At 53.4% G+C, this 19,841-nt stretch overlaps 1 protein-coding gene across 1 annotated transcript in view; it reads left to right on the forward strand.

The window, feature by feature from the left end:
- The first annotated feature begins 841 nt into the window (after nucleotides 1–841).
- The window catches only part of TSNARE1 (t-SNARE domain containing 1), a 123,382-nt gene continuing 104,382 nt past the window's right edge, over nucleotides 842–19,841 (forward strand). The window contains exon 1 of the mRNA XM_087447388.1: nucleotides 842–899. The gene's annotated coding sequence lies outside the window, so the exon portion shown is untranslated. The remainder of the gene's footprint in view (nucleotides 900–19,841) is intronic.

Consider the following 19,841-nt stretch of genomic DNA (forward strand, 5'->3'; position numbering starts at 1 on the left):
ACACTTGCACACACACTTAGGATCTCATGACATTGTAAGCGGCAGGAGCCAGGCCTGCTCCGGGAACCCGGCTGACCGGAGACTGCCCTGGCCCACTCCCTCCACGGAAATGCTTGGGTGTGTGGTGACATTCCCTTGACACTCCTCCAGGCGCTGACCAGGGGTCGGAGCCTGCAGGGGCTCAGCAGGCGTCTGAGGGCCTATGGTCGCCAGCAGTGATCAGAGGCCCCTCTGATCCGGGGCACCTCCGGGTCCTGGCCGCGGGGCACGGAGCGTGGGCACCAGGCCTCCCGGGTCCTTGCCCTGGGCAGCGGCCACCAGCGTGCCCCTGCACGGCCCCGGCGCTTCTCCCGACCGCCCTCCTCCGCCGAGGCGGGCCCATCCTGGAGCGCCTGAGGCTGGGCGCTGTGCACTCCTTGTCGAAGTGCCCTCCATCGTCACCCCGTTCTACAGGTGGGGAGACTGGGGCTCGGAGGAGGGACTGAGCCGGCCATCTCCCAGGGCCGGGGAAGGCGGCGGGAGCGACTCGGCCCAGCCCGAGAGACCGGGGCCGTGCACTCCTGGGAGCCCTCGGTGGCCCTCGGGGACCGGAGCCCTGGCCCTACACCTCCGGGAGAGGGCTTTGTAGCCCAGCCGGCCACCGTCCCTGACCGTTTCCGGCCGCCCGCGCAGGGCACTCGGGGATTTGTAGTCCCCGGGCGCACGCAGTCCGCCGCGCGCCCCAGCTCGGGCGGCCATTGGCTGGCGCGACGCGGCGGGGCTGACGGGACGGGCGGGGGGCCTCGCGGCTCTCGCCCGGCGGGGGCGGGGCGGTCACGTGACGTTCGGGCGCCGGCTCCGCCCCCCGCGCCGCCCCTCCCGCCGAGAGCGCACCGAGGGCGCCCGGAGCCTAGGCCCAGGTGAGGCGGCGGCGCGCGGGGGTTGGGCGGCGGGGCGAGGCGGGGCGAGGCGGGCCCGGCCGAGGGCGCGCGGCCCGAGGCCGGGGGTGGGGGCGGGGGCGGGAGGGCTCGCGGGCCGGCGGGGGCGGGGCCGCCTGGGGAGGAGCGGGCGGAGGGGGCGGGGCGGGGCGGCCGGGGTGGGGGGCGCCCCGGCTCCTCCCCCGAGGGCGCCCCGCCGCGGGGACCCCCCCCACCCCAGGACGCATGCGCCCGGTGGCCTCGCGGCGGGTCTGTGCGCGGTGGGTCCCGGGCAGGGGGCGCGGCTGCCCTGAGGCCCCGGTGCCCACCTGCCGGGCGCAGGGGGCGGTCCTCAGCACCGGCGCGTGGGCGCCACCCCCGGGGGAGCTGACCCTGCGCGCGTCCCTCCGCGCCTCCCTGCCCTTTCTCCAAGTTTGGCTTGAAAGGGGCCTCCTGGTTCTGAGGGCTGGGGGCGTCGTGGAGCAGCTTCCAGGTGGCCCTGGGCTGCGCTGTCCCCGCGGACCCCTTCAGGGGCCGCCTGTTGGGAGACTCCTGTCTGGGGCCGTGTGCGCGCCGTCCAGCCTGGTGGCCACTAGCCACGGCGTGTCACAGGCGTGGACCACTGCCGTCGTGGCGGAAAGTTCTGTGGGCCAGGCTGCTGGACGAGATGGGCCGGCTGCCATCCCAGCCTCACCAGCTCCCTTCCGTCCTCACCTGCCCGCTGCCTGCCCTTCCCTTAGTTCCTGGGGGTGGCAGCTCGGCCTCCTCCAGGCTCCCAGCTCGCTTTCCCCAGCACCCTCCCCCACCGGTGTCCTGTCTCCTTTCTTTCCCAGCACTTCGTGTTCTGTCGCTGCCCCTTGTTTGCTTGTGTTCTGTTTTATCTGTGGTCCCTGCGTGGCAGGGATGGGGTTCCTCACTGCACCCCCAGTGTGGGCACAGTATCAGGGTGAAAGATGGCAGGGGAGGTTTGTCAGCATTAGGGGGTTGCAGCCTATTGAAACGCTCATTTCCTGTGGTTCAAACTCAGACGTTGTAGGTCCTCGGGAAATCTGGTAAGCAAAGGTCTGCCCTGTCCATGCTAGTTCAGGAGCCAAGTTGTGATTGCAAATGGCTGTGGGCGAGTGACAGTCTGAGGTGTCCTGGAAGAGGCGCAGCTTTTGCCACCTCCACGTTCCTCTCCTCCACTGGCCTGGCTGCCCTGACTGTGTCCAGGCAGCCTTCCCTGGGCGCTCCTCTGCCCCGTCTGGGATGGGCGCCTAGGCCCAGACCCCGCCTTCCTTCAGGGTGAAGGTCGGCATCTGGTTCCTGCCCATCGCCCCAGCCACATGGTCCATGTGCTCCAGCAGTGCAGAAGTCCTCGTCTCCTGCACATCCCGTGTTTGTCACCAGCACGAGAGTGTCGATGCCAGGCTTTCTGCTTGGAATGCCCTTGTACTCCTGGCGTCTCTTTGGCAGCCTTCCTGTTCCCTGCCTCCCCTGGGTCGGGCTCACCCACGTTTACGCCCATGCCCACAGCACCCGGTTCTCACCTTGCCTTTCTGTGTCTCGCTGAGATGACCTATGTCTGTGTTTGCCTCCCGCACATGGCTGAGAGTCCCAGAGCGTGGGGACTCCCCTCTTGGTCACCCGTGGATCTTGAGTGCCCAGCCCAGCATGTAGAGCATGGTGGGCACCCAGCAGATCGTGTGAGTGAGTAGACTGGACATACATGCCAGCAAAGAGAACATGGTGAGAAACTCACTTGGCGCAAGGGCTCTGTTAATGACACGGGCAGGCTCGAAGCAGGGAGATGGGGCAAAGACACAAGCCGTGACCAGGGGTGTACTGAGCTGTTAATGACAAGGACGACATGCCTGCTATAGGGTCCCAAAGAAGGGAGGCCTTCCCAGGAGGTGGGGTTTGAGCTGGACCAGGTAGCAAGGTGAGGTTTGGCTGGCCAGAAAGACTGGGTGGGCGTACAGGGCGTGATAACACGAACCAGCCCTGCCGCAGCACACAGCACTCCCTGGGGACCCGGCTCTGTGCTGAGCGACTTACCTTCTGTGCCTCAGTTCATCCTCTCGGTGGTTCCAGGGGGAGGGCCTGTTCATATCCCTGTATTACAGGTGCAGCACCTGAGGCACAGACAGGTGAACTTGGCCCGAGTCCCTTAACCACCAAGTTCCGCGTCACCATCCATCCCACCATCCATCCCACCCCAGATGTGGGGTTTGCTTTCGAGGTTGTTGGGCGTTTTATTGCTCTGACTAGTGGTCGGGATATATGAGCAGTTGGCCAAGGCTTAGACTTTGTTTTTTAATGCACACAGGTGTATCTGTGGCTACTGGACTTGTTTTGATTGTGTTGTTTGCTACAAGTGGAATTTAACCTGTGTGGCTCAGTCCAGCTGTAATTCCTTATGTTCTTTAAAATCTGTGCAACGTCAGGGGTGCCGGCCTCCACGGGGCTGTGCGGTGGGTCTCCTAGGATTCGGCTGTTTTCTGCCAGAGTGCCCAGCACTGCCTGGCTTCTAAATGTTTGCTGACCTGGAATGGAGGAATGGGTGACGGAAGACTAAAGGGAAGAAAGAATGAACAGAATGAAAGAACGGGCCTGCCCATCCCCTTGGGGGGACATCACCTGCAGTTGTCCAGTATTCATTCCTGCACGCGACACTGAATATCCTTATCCCCTTTAGGTGCCTTGAGGCGGGCGAGGGGAGGATTATACCTGTTTTTCAGGTGAGGAGCTTGGGGCTGAGAGAATGCCCTGTGCCTGGAGCTGGGACTCCACAGCAGAGGCACAGCTGTCCGCCCTGTTGGCCGCCCCACCAGCTTGGGAGCCGCAGCTCTGGACGCCCAGCTGTGGCCCAGGCCCGGAGCTGGTGGGCGCCTGGGGGCTGTTTGTTGAAGAAGTGAGGAGCTCGTGTCAGAGCTGAGCTGTGTGCTCTACCACACTTCCTGTTAGCACTACCCCCGGAGCCAGTGGAACCTGCTGGAGAAAGGGAGGTGTCTTGCCCTGGGTCCTGGTGGAGAAGACAGGACCCACCAACAAGCCCAGCCAGGTGCCTTGTGGGTGCCCGAGCTGGTGGAGCCGATGGAGCGGATGGGGACGGTGATGCCTCCTCCGGGGGGGCCCTTGGTTCAGAGTGCCGTGTCTGCAGTCCAGGGCTCTCCTCGAAGCTGTGGCAGGTGTTCTGCCCAGACTTATCCCAGCTGCGGGATTGTCCCTATCAGCCTGAGGCTTGCTGAGGGCCAGGCCGGGCATGAAGTGAAGATGATTCCACGCTTAGCTTCCAGCCCAGACTGCACCAGACGGAGCCCTTCCCCTCTTTTTGGTCCCCCCCAGGCTTGGGTAGGCCCCGATAGGACTTGCTGCTAGTGGGCTGCATGTGCTCTTGTAGGCTGCGGGTGGGGCTGGGGGTCCTGATAGATATCTGGGAAGGGGTCCTGGATGTGGATGAGGCCTGAGCTGAGTATTGAAAACTGAGCATGAGAAGGAGGCCATGCCAGGCAGTGGGGTACCTGAGGGGAGGCACAGCAGGGCGGGGCTCCCCACAGGCTGGTCTGACTGGGGCCAGCCTCTAAGGGCCTGGCAGGGCAAGGTGAGGCCTGGACTTTGGTCCTGAGCAGGGAAGGGCCAGCATGAGCCGTGGAGAAGTTCACCTGATGAGGGCAGGCGACGTGGCTACAGGGAGCAAGGACCAGGGGTTTGGGCCAGGTTGCACCCAGGGCCTGTGCTGGGGGCTGCTGCTGGCCGTGAGAGGCGTGCTCCTTCCCCAGCCCGCAGGGTCAGGCCTGTCGGCCCCTTGGTTCAGTGTTGTGGCTGGAGCTGTGGTGCGGCAGCAGTGCTGTAGACCCCCTTGATGGAGTGATGGCTGGCCGGGGAGAGCTGGGCCTTTCCTGGGACTGGGCGGCAGGCTGCTCATTATTCCAGTAGCCTGGGCTCCCGCCTCTGGGAGACACCAGCCTTCCCCCGGGTGGACATGAGAGCAGAGCGGGGCAGTCATGCTGATCCCATGAGCCCCGGCCCAGAGCTCCGGCCCAGTAAACTTTTATTGTTTTCTTTAACTGGATTGATGGAAGCTCGTCTTGTTTTCTGCCTCTGATTTCCCCCAAGGGAAGGACCAGGACCCAGCCCTGACTTGTGTCAGCGTCCGGTCCGGAAATAGTGGAGTCCCACGGACACAGCGTTGCAGCGTCGTGGCTGTAGGATGCTGACTGGTGTCGCTTACTGGCACCTCCCTGAGCCCTGCCCTTTCTGATCCTGCAGCCACCTGTGAAGTGGTGGCGTCAGCACCATCTCGGAGACGTGGACACTGAAGCTCAGGGCCTAAGAGACATTGCTGAGGGATGCAGGGCGGGTCCCGAAGGCGAACGAGGGGCTGTGGGAGTTAGGGAGTGCCCGTGGGAGGCTGTTGCAGCCCCAGGGCAGGTGGAGCTGCCTCTCCTGACCGACTGTTTGGCTGCGTCGCCACTGCCTCCTGCTCCAGAGAGCTTGCTCTGCCTGGATGGTGAGGCATGGCCTGCTGTTGAGGGGCACCAGCGGGAATACAGGAGAACTGAGCGTCGTTGCCCTCTGGGTATCGTCTCCGCCATAGTCACCACTGTTCATTGACCTCTGGTGTCTGCCAGGCCCCTGCCAGGTCCTCACATTCCTCAGATCAGGAAACTTCCCTGGGCTGAGCGTCTTGTCCGGAGTCACAGGCCCTTAAGGGACTGGCCAGGGCTTGAACCCGGCTCCAGAGCCAGCTCACCACTCTGCTGCCCCGCCCGCCCAGCATTCCTGCTCTGCTGCCTCCCGGGCAGGACCAGACTGGAAGACGCGTACACGCCGAAAGCTGCCCTGTGAGTTAGGGGACACCGTTAATGAGGGCAGTGATTACACTAGTCAAGACTTAATCCTGGACTTTCCTCCCGTGTTGAGCTGAGTGACGTTACAAAGGAGAGATTGGCAGAAGTCTGAGGGCTTGAAGGAGTCCAGGTGTTGAAGCGTGAGGTTTCTCACGGGGAGGCGAGGCCGAGGTAGAACTTGGAATTCTCGTTCCCAGTACAGCTGAAAGGTGGGGTAGACTGAGCTCGCCACGGGGCCATGGCTGGCGCCCTGGGACCTGTGGAAGGGGGTTCAGTCGTCGAGTCAAGCGTTTGCAGGGCTTTGGGCCCGGTGCCATGCTCTTTCTACCCGTGCCTGTCTGTCCTTCCAGCGCCTGAGCCAGACCCTGGGTGTGGTCTGAGGGGTGCGGACTGAGCCTGCGCTGGCTAGGAGGCCGGACCTCGGGGGTGCAGAGTGTTGGTGAAGGAGGAGGGTGGGTGTCATCTGGGGAGGATGGGGAGCATCAAGGCTCTGCTCAGGGAATCGGTGCTGGATGGAGCCACAAAGACGAGGCCAGGTACAGCCCTGCTCCCTCCCGCCCCAGCCACCTTTGGCTGCCCTCCACCGGGATCCATAATCCATTCTGGCCAAGTGTTTGGAACGGGACATATTTTTAAACCAGAAGCCCAGAATCAATCTCTCTCCACATTAGAACAACACAACACAACAGCCTCCTTCCTGGGCTTGGCTGCCCTCTCAGCACTGGCTTTTAGTAGCAGTGCTAATGAGGAGCTGGATTCATTACCCAGGTCTGACCTCCTTCCCCCCTGCCGCCTCGCCCACAGTGGAGGTGCTAATGAGCCTGGGAAGGCTGGCTGGGGGTGGGGACGAGAGTCTCTTCTGTTCCTTCCTGGTCCAGGGTCCAGAAAATCTTCAGTTGTGGGGATGGACGTTCTAGCTGGTCCGCAGCCTTCAGCCTGGGCCACTCTTAATGTGCTGGCTCTTCCTGCCATGGTGTCGCTGTGGCATGTCACTCCCTGCTGACAGTCCTCCAGGCGCCCATCCTTGCAGCCTCTCACTTGGTGTTCGCGGCTCCTTGTGGTTTGACCTGATCGTTGTTCCAGCCTCCGGTCAACCTGCTGGGCTGACTTCTTGGCCGTCTGAGCCTGCGCTTGTGTGTCTGCTCGGCTGCCCCTCTCTCTGGAGTGGCCGGGTACCAGCCCTGCCTGGTGACCCCCTCTGACCACTCAAGGCTCAGCTCCGTTCTGCTGTCTGGAAGCCCGCCCCGTGCTCGGGGCCTGGCACCGAGGGCAGGACATGGGGAGGGCTGTGGACTGATAAGTCTCTCGGGGCTGGCTCCTTGTGGCCTGCGGACGTTTATCTGGGTGTCGGGGTCCCCATGCACTCCCCCTGGGTTACCTGTGTCTTTTCTGTCTCTGTGGCCCCAGCACAGGAAGAACACACAGTAGGTGCTCCATAAATGCCTGTGCAAGCATGAGCTAGCGATTGGAAAGACCTGCTTCTCAGCAGCCTCTGGGGCACCCAGGCCACCCCCATATCTCCGGGTGGGGCACACATGGAGTTGGTGGGCTGGCCGTGAGCAGGTGCCTCACCTGTGTGCAGACTATTCAGCTTGGAGAGGGCGGGTCAGGACTGCTGGGTGGCACAGCTGCGTGGAGATGGGGCCCGGGTTAGCCTGGGTGCTGCAGGCGGACGAGCGTTTGGCAGGTGGATGGCGGGTGGGGAGGCTGCAGGAACCCTGAGGAGCATGGCCACAGCTACAAGCCGAGCGATGCAGTGGTCTTAGTGCCACTGCTCGGAGCCGGGATGTGGAGGCATCATTTCCTCTTAGACCCCAAGAGGTGCTGTCATTTTCCTGAGGCCTCAGAGTGAGCGCAGAGCAGAGGTGGGCGTGGAACCCAGTGGTCCAACCGCAGAACCTGAGTCTGTCTGTTCCACCCTGCCCCTACGGCATGATGGCCCTGGATTGCGGAGGGCTGCATCACCAGTGGGTTTGAAATTGCTTCTTGGGACTGGAGGGGCTTGGGTCAGCCCTATTGTGTACACTCGTTCCTTTACCCAGAGCGGCTCTGTGCCTTCTGAGTACTGTTGTGTTTGAAGAAAGGATTTTGGAGCTAGGGAAAGTTCTAAAACTGGCTCAGCCCTCATTTTACATGTGGGGAGGCAGAGGCCAGAGCTGCTGTAGGGTACGGCTTTGTCCTGCCTCCTTCGGCCTGACAGTAGGACAGGGCAGAGCACCTGCCACCTTCCTGTGCCACTGCCCACCTGCAGGGGGGTTCGGAGGCCAGTGGAGGAGAGGGCCCCACAGGCAGCATGCAGGGTTCTGTCTTATGGGGCAGGAGGGCCAGGTTGGCAGGGAGTGAAGTCAGGCAGCTGGATGTAGGCACGGATGTGACTGGATGGGTAGAGGTCCTAACAGTATAGGCTGGGTCTTGCTGCCGTGACAAGCATCCTGAGTGTCAGTAACCTGAAACCACAAAGGTCGTGTCTGCCAGGATTGTGGGGCTGGCTCAGTGTAGTCAGAGGCCCCGGCTGACGGAGCAGCCCACTGTCTGGAATGCAACATCTTCCTGCCAGAGGGCCAGGGAGCTCTGGGGGTCTTGTCCTGGGAACTAAACACTTGGCTCAGAGGGAGCCAGGTCGCTCTTGCTCAGTTCATTTGCCAGAAGGAATCTCGTGGCTCCGTTTGCAAGGGGCGAGGAAGTGCGGTGCTGGCCCCTCCCTGGGGAAGGGAAGTGGGGACAGTGGGGGCCAGCTCTGTCCTTGCCCACGCCGGCTGGCCAGGCAGCTTTGTGCTTTTGGAAGGCTGCCCTTCCTGCCTGGGCTCTGCCTGTGCACAGAGAGGTTGGGCCCTGCCATGGCTCGGTGCCCTCTGGTCCTGATGTTCCAGGAGGCAGGCGCTCGGGGAAGCAGATCAGGTTGAATGTGGCCTCTGCTCTGGTGACCTCGGGCATGGAGGTCGACAGCCCTGTGTCTATTTTTTATTATTCCACTTTTAATTTTGAGACAATTGTACATTCAGGTGCAGTTATAAGAAATAGTTCTGAGTCATGCTGTGTGCTTTACCCAGTTCCCCAATGGAGTGTCTTGCAAAGCTGTAGCACGGCGTCACACCCGGATACAGACATGGATGCGGTCAGAATACAGGCTATTTCCATCACCCAGAGATCCCGCTGGTTGCCCTTTTGTAGCCGCACCCACCGCCCTGCTGCCCTGCCCTCCCTAACTTCTGGGAACCACTAGTCCATCCTCCTTTCTCCAATGTCATTGCAAGAATGTTGTGTAAATGGAGTCATATAGCATATAACCTCTGGGGACTGGCTTTTTTCATTTGGCATCATTCCTTGGAGATTTCTCAAGGTTGTCGCGTGTGTCGGTACTTTCTTTCTTTTATTACTGAGTCTTATTCTGTGTGTGGCTAGACCACAGTTGAACCATTCCAGTGTCCTCATATTTGAGTAGTTTATATAGTGCAAAAGTAAAAACATGCAAGGACGCATATAGTAGCAAGTTAAAAGTCTCCCATCCCAGCCGGCCCGGTCCTCGTCTCCACAGGTACTGCTCTCCCTGGTTTATCTGTCCCTCCAGATATATACCAGCATACCGGTATATCCCAGAGAAATACCAGCATCAGCCAGTACAAGTCAGCCGTGTACAGATCGACGAAATACAGATACTTTCATATTTTTCCTTCTTCTTTACAAGTCATGTTAGAACACATTTCTGCACCTTGGTTTTTATTTCTTCCTCCTACTAAACAAGAGGTACCGGAGATCTTTCTATATCAGTACAGAGAGCTTCTCTTTTGTTTTTGACAACTACAGAGTATTTCAAGTATGGATATGCCAGAATCGATTTCATAGTCCTTTTTCTTCTTTTTGGTGAGGGAGATTGGCCGTGAGCTAACACCTGTGCCAGTCTTCCTCTATTTTGTATGTGGGACACCGCCACAGCGTGGCTGACGAGTGGTGCGCTGGTCTGCGCCCGGGATCCGAACCTGTGAACCCCGGGGCTGCTGAAGCGGAACGCGGGAACTCAACCACGATGCCACTGGGCCAGCCCCTCATAGTCATTTGTTGGTGGAAATGTGGGTTATTTTCGATCTTTGCCCATCACAGGTGGACAACCTGGTCGTATGCCATTTGGTACAGGTCAAGTACAATGTGTGTAGGATAAACGCTCCGAAGTGCAAGGGCGGGGTCAAAGGAGACAGACTCTTGTGATCATGGCGCAGCTGCCGAACTGCCCTCCCAAGGGGACCTGTCAGTTTATCTGCCTTGAAAGGTCGCGAGGGCGCCCGGCCCCGCCCCTCCCACCTGGTATAGTTAGGCTTCCTGCGGGGACACATCCGAGTTTCCCTGATTATGATCCAGTTTGTATCTTTTTATGTATCAAAGAGTCATTTGTAATTTCTTTGTGGACCTATTGTTTCTTGACTTGATTCATTTTTTAAAACCTGTGTTGTTGATCCTTTTCCTATAGATCATAGAGATTAGCCCTCCCAGTGTCAGATGAATTCAGGTCATTTGCCGCCTTCTTTTGTTATTCTGACTGTTTTGCTACATAGAAGCTCTTCTGTGGTCGAATTCATCAATTTTTGTATTGCGGCTTTAGGGTTTTGAGTTATAGTTAACAAGGGCTTCTTTGAGTTTAAAAAATCCTGTGTTTTCTTATTGTTTTCACTATTTTAAAGTTTTTATTCGTTTGTCTTTTATCCTGGCCTATGGTGTGAGGTGTGGGTCGGACTTTAATTTTTCCAGATGTTTTACCAGTAGTCCATCCAAATTATGAAATGATCCATTTCTTCCCCAGTGGTTTTAGGTTCTGGCTTAGTCATGCCCTAAATTCCCATTTGTACTTAGATTTTTTAAAAAAATGTATTTTACTGTGATAGGAACACTTAGCATGCCATCTGCCCTCTTAACAAAATGTTGGCGTCGGATGCAGTCTTGCTGAGCGGAGGTGTGGTGCTGGGCAGCCGGTCTCGAGCTAACTCATCTTGCTTGACTGAAACTTGGTGCCTGTTGGTTAGTACCTGCTCGTTCCCTCTTCCCCAGCCCCTGGGAAGCACCATTCTACTCTCTGCTTCTAGGAATGTGGCTACTTTAGATCCCTCATATAAGTAGAATCCTGCAGTATTTGTCCTTCTGTGACTGGCTATTTAACTTAGCGTAATGTTCTCAAGGTTTGTCCAAATTGTCGGATATTGCAGAATTTCCTTCTTTTTAAAGGCCGAATAATATTCCATCATATGGGTATGCCACATCTTCGTTATCCATCTGTCTGTTGATGGACATTTAGATTGTTTCCACATCTTGGCTACTGCGAGTACTACTGCAGTGAACATGGGGGTGCAGATATCTTCTTGAGATCCTGATTTCAATTCTTTTGGATAAGTGCTCAGGAGTGGGGTTGCTGGATCTTGTGGTGGTTCTATGTTTAATTTTTTGAGGAACCTCTATACTGTTTTCCATGGCGGCTGTACCATTTTGCGTTCCCACCCCCAGTGTGCACAGGTTTCCAGTTCTCCATCCTCGGCAACACCAGTTATCTTTTGTTTTTTTTTGATAATAGCCATTCCAGCAGGTGTGAGGTGATAGCTCATTGTGGTTTTGATTTGCATTTCCCTAATGTTAGTGGCGTTGAGCAGTTTTTCATATACCGGTTGGCCATTTGTGTGTCTTCTTCAGAAAAATGTTCAAGTCTTTAGCCCATTTTATAATTGGGTTGTTAGTTTTTTTTCCACTATTGAGTTGTATGATTCCTTATGTATTTTGTGTATTGGCCCCTGATCGCATGGATGGTTTGCAGGTAACTCTCTCCTGCTCTCTAGGCTGCCTTTTCCCTCTGTGGATGGATTCTTTGCTGTGCGGAAGCCTTCCGGTGGGTGTTGTCCCACTTGTCACTTTTGCTTTTGTTGCTTGTGCTTTGGTGCCATGTCTGTGAAATCAATGCCAAGACCCATGTCAGGAAGCTGTTCCCTGTGCTTTCTCTGGGAGTGCCACAGCTGGAGTCTTCGTGTAAGTCTTTACTCGACTTCGAGTGGATTTGTGTGTATGGGGTAGGATGAGGGTCCAGTCTCATCCTTTTGCATGTGCATCTTCAATTTTCCCCGCATTGTTTGTTGAAGAGACTGTCCCTTCCTTGTTGTGTATCCTTGGCACCCTTGGTGACCATCAGTGGACTGTATGTGTGTAGACTTATTTCTGGGCTCTCCATTTGGTTCCATTGGTCCATATGTCTGTCTTTATGCTGTAGCGTACTGTTTTAATTACTGTAACTTTGTAATATATTTTGAAATCAGGATGTGTGGTGCCTCCAACTTTTTTCTTCTTTCTCAAGATTGATTATATTCGTTTTTTATAAGCTGTTCCATTGTCCATGTATGCAGTTGTAACCACTGTTTTAATTATTAAGGCCTTATACTATTTTAATATCTTAAAGAACTGGTTGCTTTTTTGTCATAGCTTTTTTTCTTTGCCTATTCTAGATTGTTTATCTTTGCGTATGGACTTTGAAATAGCTTGTCTATTCTTTACTCAATCCTCCCACCAAACACACACATTTTCACATGTTCTAATCCCCAAAGCTGATTGGGGTTGGAATTGTGTTAAATTTGTAAGTTAGCTTAGGGAGAGTGACGTCTTGAATGTGATATGTCTTTCTAATTTATGTAGGTCTTCTTTGGCATTCTTCTGTAATGTTTTCAAGTTTCTTTATTTGTAGGAATTTTATCCGTTTTGTTGTTATTGTGAGGAGTCTTTTCTCCTACATTACCCTCTGTTTGTATGTACATGTGTGAATATTCTTGATTTCTTTATGTAATTTTGTCGCTTTCTACCTTACTGAGTTCTGTTGTTTTTCAGTTAATTATCTTGGGTATCCCATTATAGCAACTGCAGCTAGTGGTATGTCACCTTCCCCTTTCCAGGTTTTGTCTTCCAGGTCCTCCCGTTGTCTAAGTGTGTGGGCTGGGTCCTTTAGCACGATGGCAGACGACCGTGGCTGTGGGCGCCTGGTGGGAATACTCTGGCGTTTCCCAGGAAGCAGACCTGCTCTTGGACTGAGATAGAAACATTTCACGTGTCGAGGAAGAACCTGTCCTTCCTATTTTATTGAGTGTTTCATTTTTGTAAATGAAGAATCATTGTTGAATCTTGTCAGTTCCTTTTTTTGGTCATCTGTGGGATGATCATATGATTTTCCGCCTTAGCTCTGTTGACGTGGTGAGTTGCACTGATGGGCTGCTGATGGTGGCACGCTCTGGAGCTCTTCGGGCGTGCCTCACGGGTCTGATATGCGGCTCTTTTACGGTGCGGCTGGTACTTTCTGCTTGTGTGAGATTCAGTGTCTCTGTGCCGCGCTCCGTAAGCAGGGCTGCTCTGTCCTTTTCTTTCCGGCATGTACTTTTTTCTTCAGATTCTGAGATCAGTGTTGCACTTGCTGCAAAAAACTAATTGAGAGGTTTTCCTTGTAATGCATTCTCCAGCGCAGTGTAATGGCACTGAACTACCTGGTCTGTGAAGGGCTGGTCGAGTTCCCCTGAGAGACTCTTGGAGCCTGGTGTTTTTTTGTTAGTTTGTTTTGAGGAAGAAATTCCTTTGAAAATTTTCTTTCTTTTTGGGGTCAGTTTTACAAATGGCGTTTTCCTGGAAAATTACCAGCCTCGCCCAGCGTCAGAGGTGCTCATGTGGACTTGAGGAGAACGGTCTCCTGGGATTCTCCTCATTCCTTCGCTTTCTGGGGTTGTTTCCCTCTTATTTACTCCATTTTTTTCTCGGTTGGTTAGCTAGTAGTTTCCATTTTATTTTTCTTCAAAGATTCATCTTTGGATGTTTTTATTAAATTTATTGTCTTCTTTTTCTGCTTTTTAACTTATCACTTTTTGCTTATAGTTAATTTCTTTTGCTTTGTCTCAGTTTATCTCATCATCTTTTTTCCTAGGTGTTTGATTCCTAGGCTTGATTCATTGGTTTACATTCTTTTCCAAAATGTGTTTAATATTTAAGAGCTGTTCCTTAAATTCTGGTTGAATATGTTTTCCTTTCGGAGCTGTCTGGAAGTTCCGTAATTTAGGTTTGTATTCTCTTTGTTGGTCCTAGAGTTGTTTAGGAGCAAGCTTTAAAATTTCCAAGGGAGGTGTCTTGATTTCTGGGTTTTGTTATTATTCTAGTTTTAGTTGTGTTTTGATCAGAGAATGTTGACTATTCTCTTTTGAACTTTGGGTTTATGAGGTTTCCCTTGTGGCCCTGATACGGAGTCGGTTTTCGTTGCTGTATCACGGGCGCTTGAAAAGAAGACCTGTTTTCTCTCTTGGGTGTACGCAGGTTGGCATGTGTCCTTACTTCTCGTCTGCTTGCTCCGTTGTGGACCGAGAGACGTGAATTGCAGTCTCTGCCACCGGTAGGTCTCTGTCTCTTTCTGCGCGTCTCCTGTGAATGTCGGCTCTGTGTTACCTGCACAGCTGTTTATAACTATTGTATTTTGATTCTGAACTGCGCCTGTTGGTGTCACCAGGTGCCTTTTGCCTGGTCTCCTGTGTCTGACGTTGGGGCCGTGCCTTGTCCTGCTTTCTGCGCTGGGCGTTTGCCTGGAGCACCTTTGCCCTGTCGCTCTTAACCCTCTGAATTCCTTCAGTTGTGTCTCTTATATACCATGGAGAGTTGGGTTTTACTTGTGATCCAGTCTGAGAATCTTGTTTTCTTTCACTAGATAAGTTAAAGTAATTTACATTTATTGATAGGATATTTGATCTTAGTTCTGGCATGTTTTGCATGTATTTTTTTTTGAAAAGTCTTTTACTATGTGTGTTTTTTTTTTTTTTTTTCTGTGAGAGAGAGCAGGCCTGAGCTAACATCCATGCCAGTCCTCTTTTTTTTTTTTTTTTTGCTGAGGAAGACTGGCCCTGAGCTGACATCCGTGCCCATCTTCCTCCACTTTCTGTGGGATGCCGCCACAGCATGGCCTGACAAGCAGTGCATCGGTGTGCACCTGGGATCCGAACTCGGGCCGTCAGCAGTGGAACGCGCGGACTTAACCGCTAAGCCACGGGGCCGACCCATTTTTTTTTTTTCATTTATATAGTTTTGATATTTAGGAGAGTCTGTGTCTTTGTCTTAGCGGTTACCTTTGTAATATTATCTCATGTGGTGCCCTCAGCCTACTCTGTCTGCGGGGACCATCTATTATGTGCCTTCTGTGTCTGGCAGAATAGTGTCTCCCTCCTCCCCCTTCACCCAGGATGGCCACACTCTAGTCCCTGGAACCTGTGGATGTGTTATGTTACGTGGCAAAGGGACTTTGCAGATACAATTAAGGTTACGGACCTTAAAATAGAGAGGTTATCTTGGATTATCTGGGTGTGCTCAGTGTAATTACGTGAGCCCTTCAAAGCAGAGAACTTTCTCCAGGGAGAAGTGAGAGAGAGGTGGCAGGAGGGGACGTCAGAGAGATTCAGGAGTGAGAAGGATTTGAGACGTAGGGGCCAAGTGCGAGGACCGGAGAGGCGCCTCTGGGAGCTCAGGGTTGACCAGCTGGCCACCAGCAAGGAACCGTGACCTCAGCCCTACGGCTGGCCGCCAGGGCCTGGATTCCACAGCAGTCAGCGTTACCTCCCAGAGCCTCCGGGAGGAGGTGGCCCAGCCGCACTTCCGAGCTCCAGAGCCTGTGAGACCGCAGGTTGTGTGGTTTTGCTGCCAGGTTGGTGGTGATTGGATGTGGCAGCAATGAGAAATGAGTGCACCTTCTCTGAGTGATTATAAAGTTCATGTGCTTGTTTACTTCCTCCCGTCACCCGATTTTGGTCATTAATCGTACCTTTCTCGGTGTTGACCTTTGTACTGATACATCTGCTTGCACTTCTGTTACTGGAGTGTCGGCTGTAAGTGATATCCTTCCACTCTGCGTTCTTGCTGACGAGGCGATGAGCTAATTATCCTGCCTGCCTCCCTCATTTCCCTCTCGATTTTCATGAGTTGAGTCATTTCTCCATAGTCAGAGTGTTATGTTGTTTGCATTCTGTCTGCCATCCATCCCCATGTTGGTTTTAGTCCGCATCTACAGGTAAACGTGTTTAAAGGGCTCTCTGATGGCCCTTCTGGTCGAGCTTCATCTGTCAGCCTTTGATGGGCTGAGGTTTGTCCTGCAGGTGCTTTCTCAGCATGGCTGATGGGAACCGTGTCCCTAAGGGCTGTGTGTTCAAAACTGTGCTTCTGGGCTTGAAGGATGGTTGCAACGTTGATGGAGTCCTTGCTTTAGAGCATCATTCTTTGAGTGTCTTGTAGGTGTCGTTCCCCTGACTTCTGACTTGCTTGCTTTGGAGAAATCTGAGGCCTGCCTGGTTAATCTTCCCCTCACAAGTGATTTAATTTCTTTCTTTCCACCTTAATTTGTTCATTTTTCTTGTTTCTGTCCTTCATGATACTTGTTTCCCGTGAAGTGTCTTTTCTCCCTTATGCTCTTCGCAGTTTTATCTTCCTGTTGATGGTCCTGTTTCTTTTACGAGTTCTGCCAGCTCGGGTTATGTTTCCATCTTCTTTCTGAGTTCTTGGAATTCTTCTTTGAAGACTTCATTCCTAGGGACAGGGGCTTGATTCCTTTTGACGTTCGGGGCAAACTGGTTTTCAGCTGCCTCGTGGTGGGGTGGGTGTTCTTCGCCTCTCGGCAGCTGTGGCTGCTCTCTTGTGTAGCATCTCGGTATCAGTGCTGGGCTAATTCCTCTGTCGTTGTTCTTTTTAAAAAACATTTAAAAATCCTGTTTTTTTAATTGTAGTAAAACACACATAACATAAAATTTACCATCTTAACTGTTTCTAAGTGGACAGTTCATTGGCATTAATTACATTCACATTGTTGCGCAGCCATCACCACCACCCATCTCCAGAACTTTCCGTCTTCCTAAACTGAAACTTTGTCCCCATCAAACACTAACTCCCCCTTCTCCCTGGCCCCTGGCAGCCACCATCCTACTTTCTGTCTCTGAATTTGACTGCTCTGGGTCCTTCATATAAGTGGACTCCTACAGTATTTGTCCTTTTGTGTCTGGCTTATTTCACTGAACATAATGTCCTCAAGGTTCATCCAGGTTGTATCATGTGACAGGATTTCCTTCCTTTTTAAGGCTGAAGAATATTCCATTTTGTGAATGGACCACATTGTATTTATCCGTCCATCCCTTGATGGACACTTGGGTTGCTTCCACCTTTTGGCCATTGTGAACACTGCTGCTGTGAACATGGTGTACAGAGATCTCTGCAAAACCCTGCCCTCACTTCCTTTGGGTCTACACCCAGAAGCGGCTTTGCTGGATCATATGGAGATTCTATTTTACCTGTTTTGAGGAACTTCTGTACTATTTTCCGCAGCTGCTGTACCAATTTACATTCCTACCATCAGTGCACAAGAGTTCCAGTTTTTCCACATCCTCACCAACTCTTTTGATTTTCTATTATATATATTTTTAATAGTTGCCATCCTAATGGGTGTGAGGTGCTATCTCATTGTGGTTTTGATTTGCATTTCCCTAATGGTTAGTGATGTTGAGCATGTTTTCATGTGGTTATTGGACATTTGTATATTTTTGAAGGAATGTCTAATCAAGTCCTTTGCCCGTTTTTAAAATAGAGTTTTTTTTGTTATTAAGTGTTGAGTTGTCTGTATATTCTGTATATTAATCCCATATCAGATATACTTTGCAAATATTTTTTCCATTCTGTGTGTTGCCTTCTCACTCTGTTGATAGTGTACTTTGTACACAGACATTTTTAATTTTGATGAAGTCCAAATTTATCTATTTTTTCTTTTCTTGCCTCTGCTTCTGGTGTCATATCTAAGAAATCAATGTCATGAAGCTTTCCCCTCTGTTTTCTTCTAAGAGTTTTATAGTTTAGCTCTTACATTTAGGGCTTTGATCCATTTTTGCATTAATTTTTGTATATGGTGTGAGGTAAGGGTCCAACTTTAGCCTTTTGCAGGTGAATATCCAGTTTTCCCAGCACCGTTTGTTGAAAAGACTGTCTTTTCCCCATTGAATGGTCTTGGCACCCTTGTCAAAAATTATTTGACCATGCATGCGAGGGTGTATTTCTAGACTCTGTATTCTGTTCCCTTGGTCTATACATCTATCTTTATGCCAGGACCACACTGTTTTGATTACTGCAGCTTTGTAGTAAGTTTTGAAATCAGGAAGTGTGATGCCTCCAACTTTGTTCTTTTTCAAGATTGTTTTTGGCTATTCGGAGTTTATTGTTCATTTTGGAATGAACTGGGTTTTCTCTAGATCAGCTCTTTGTAAGAGTCCCCCCCCACCCCATCTCACAGAGGTGGGGGATGGGGACCTGGGGGTGAGTAGCTTGCAGAGGCTTCTCCTTCAGGACGGCCGCAGAAGCAGGCTGCTTCCTGCAGACGTGCCTGGCTGGGTGATTCTTTCTGTGGTTCCGGCTCCTCTGCTGCTTGAGCCTAGGTGACCTCTCGGGAGCTTCTGACGCCAGCCCTCCTCGTCCAGCCCTGTTGCTCAGTGGTGTGGCCGAGAAAGGCTTTTGAGTTGGGGGGTCAGCCCGTAGCCGTCAGGGAATGCATTTCTGCAGGTGCTTTCCGAGCCCTGCCACTAGTGCCCTGCGTCCCCTCCCACTTGTGAACTTCACTTTACTTCCACCTCTGAGGGTTCTGCCTGGTTCCACCTGCTCCTAGTAGCCCTTACCTGTGTTTTGGGGCCTGCAAATTGTATTTGTTTCCTACTTTCTCTAAATATGAAGTCTGAGCTTTTAAATTTTTTGATTATTTTTGGAGCGTCATTCTTATCATCTTAATGTGATTTCTAGAAGAAAATAGGAAAAAAATATGTTACTGTATGTAGCCACGTTTATACTTGAAGTCAGTTTCCTTATAGTCAGTCAACTCTAAGAACTGTGAAAATGAAAAAAGGGTGCTGTGGCTCAAATGACTGTTGCGGTGTGTGCGCACAGTAGGCACTTAGTAAGCGCCCATCCTCACCCCTGCTCCCTCCTGTCATGACAGTAGGGCCACCAGCCCTGGCAGGGTGGGGCTCCAGGCTGGGGGAGGGGTGGACTCACAAGGCTCTGGGTGTGGGCAAGGCCAGCGGGCCGTCTCGGGGCCTGTACTGCTCAGCACCGTGGACAGCTCCAGGACTGCCTGGCGGGGTCCTCTGTCCAGGGTGGGCTGAGAGCCGAGAGCAGGGCCTCATCCTGGGCAGGGTGAGCCGCGGAGGTGCAGGGCTGCCCCCGTGTCGGAGATCCTGGCCTGGCCTCACACTCACTACTCACTGCAGCGGGTGGGGTGGGCAGTCAGGCGAGGGGCCGTGGGGTGTTGCTGTGGGTTGGGGTGAGGGAAAGCTCTCCTTTCCCCAGGCAACCCCTTTTGGCTGGTTCTGCCCTTTGCGGCCTGGCCTATGCCTGCTGCCTGTCACCCGGGATAGATGGGGTCACCTTCTGTGATTTAGCTCTGCCATCTGTAAAAAGGGCCCCCCCATCTTCTCTGAGACCTTGCTGCAGCCATTGCCCCCTCCTGTGGTGGGGTCTTCCCCTCCTCAGCCAGTCAACTTGCTGACATTACTGCCATTAAAGCAGCAGGCAGACAAGCTGCCACCAGCCTCCCCTCCCTCAGCATCTCTTCACCCTGTAGGCTGCAAGGGAGGAGGAGGTGCTGATGGTCTGGGCGGTGGCTGTGGGGCTGGTGGCTCCCAAGAGGACAGGGTTGCCACCAAGGGTGGGCCAGGCAATGCTGCCATTGGGGGGACTGCGGGGTGGCGGTGGCGGTGGGTGGAGATTTCTGGGTGGTCAGGCCGGCACGGCGTCATGAGTAGGGTCGTGCTGCTGTTGGTGCTGCTCCTGGTGGGGCGGTGTGATGTGACAGCAAGGTTGGGGGCGAAGCTGCGCTCTGTGGACACTCACGGTGTGGACGGTAGTGACAGTGCTTGCTGGGAGAACTCACCCGGCTACTCCCCGTGCCCACTGCCAAGTCTCCCTGCTCTGTTTACATGGGGCTTCCTCATGGGGCCTCCCAGCTCCCTTCACGGACCTCCTTCACGCACTGGGTGCATTCTGTAGCATTAGCGAGTATGGGTCTTTCTCTGCCCAGGACAGTGAGGGTTGTCAGGGCCTCCCTTCCCACAGGGAG

The sequence above is a fragment of the Ceratotherium simum genome, chromosome 23, assembly GCF_057802395.1.
Source record: "Ceratotherium simum simum isolate JZ-2026a chromosome 23, ASM5780239v1, whole genome shotgun sequence".
Lineage (NCBI taxonomy): Eukaryota > Metazoa > Chordata > Mammalia > Perissodactyla > Rhinocerotidae > Ceratotherium > Ceratotherium simum.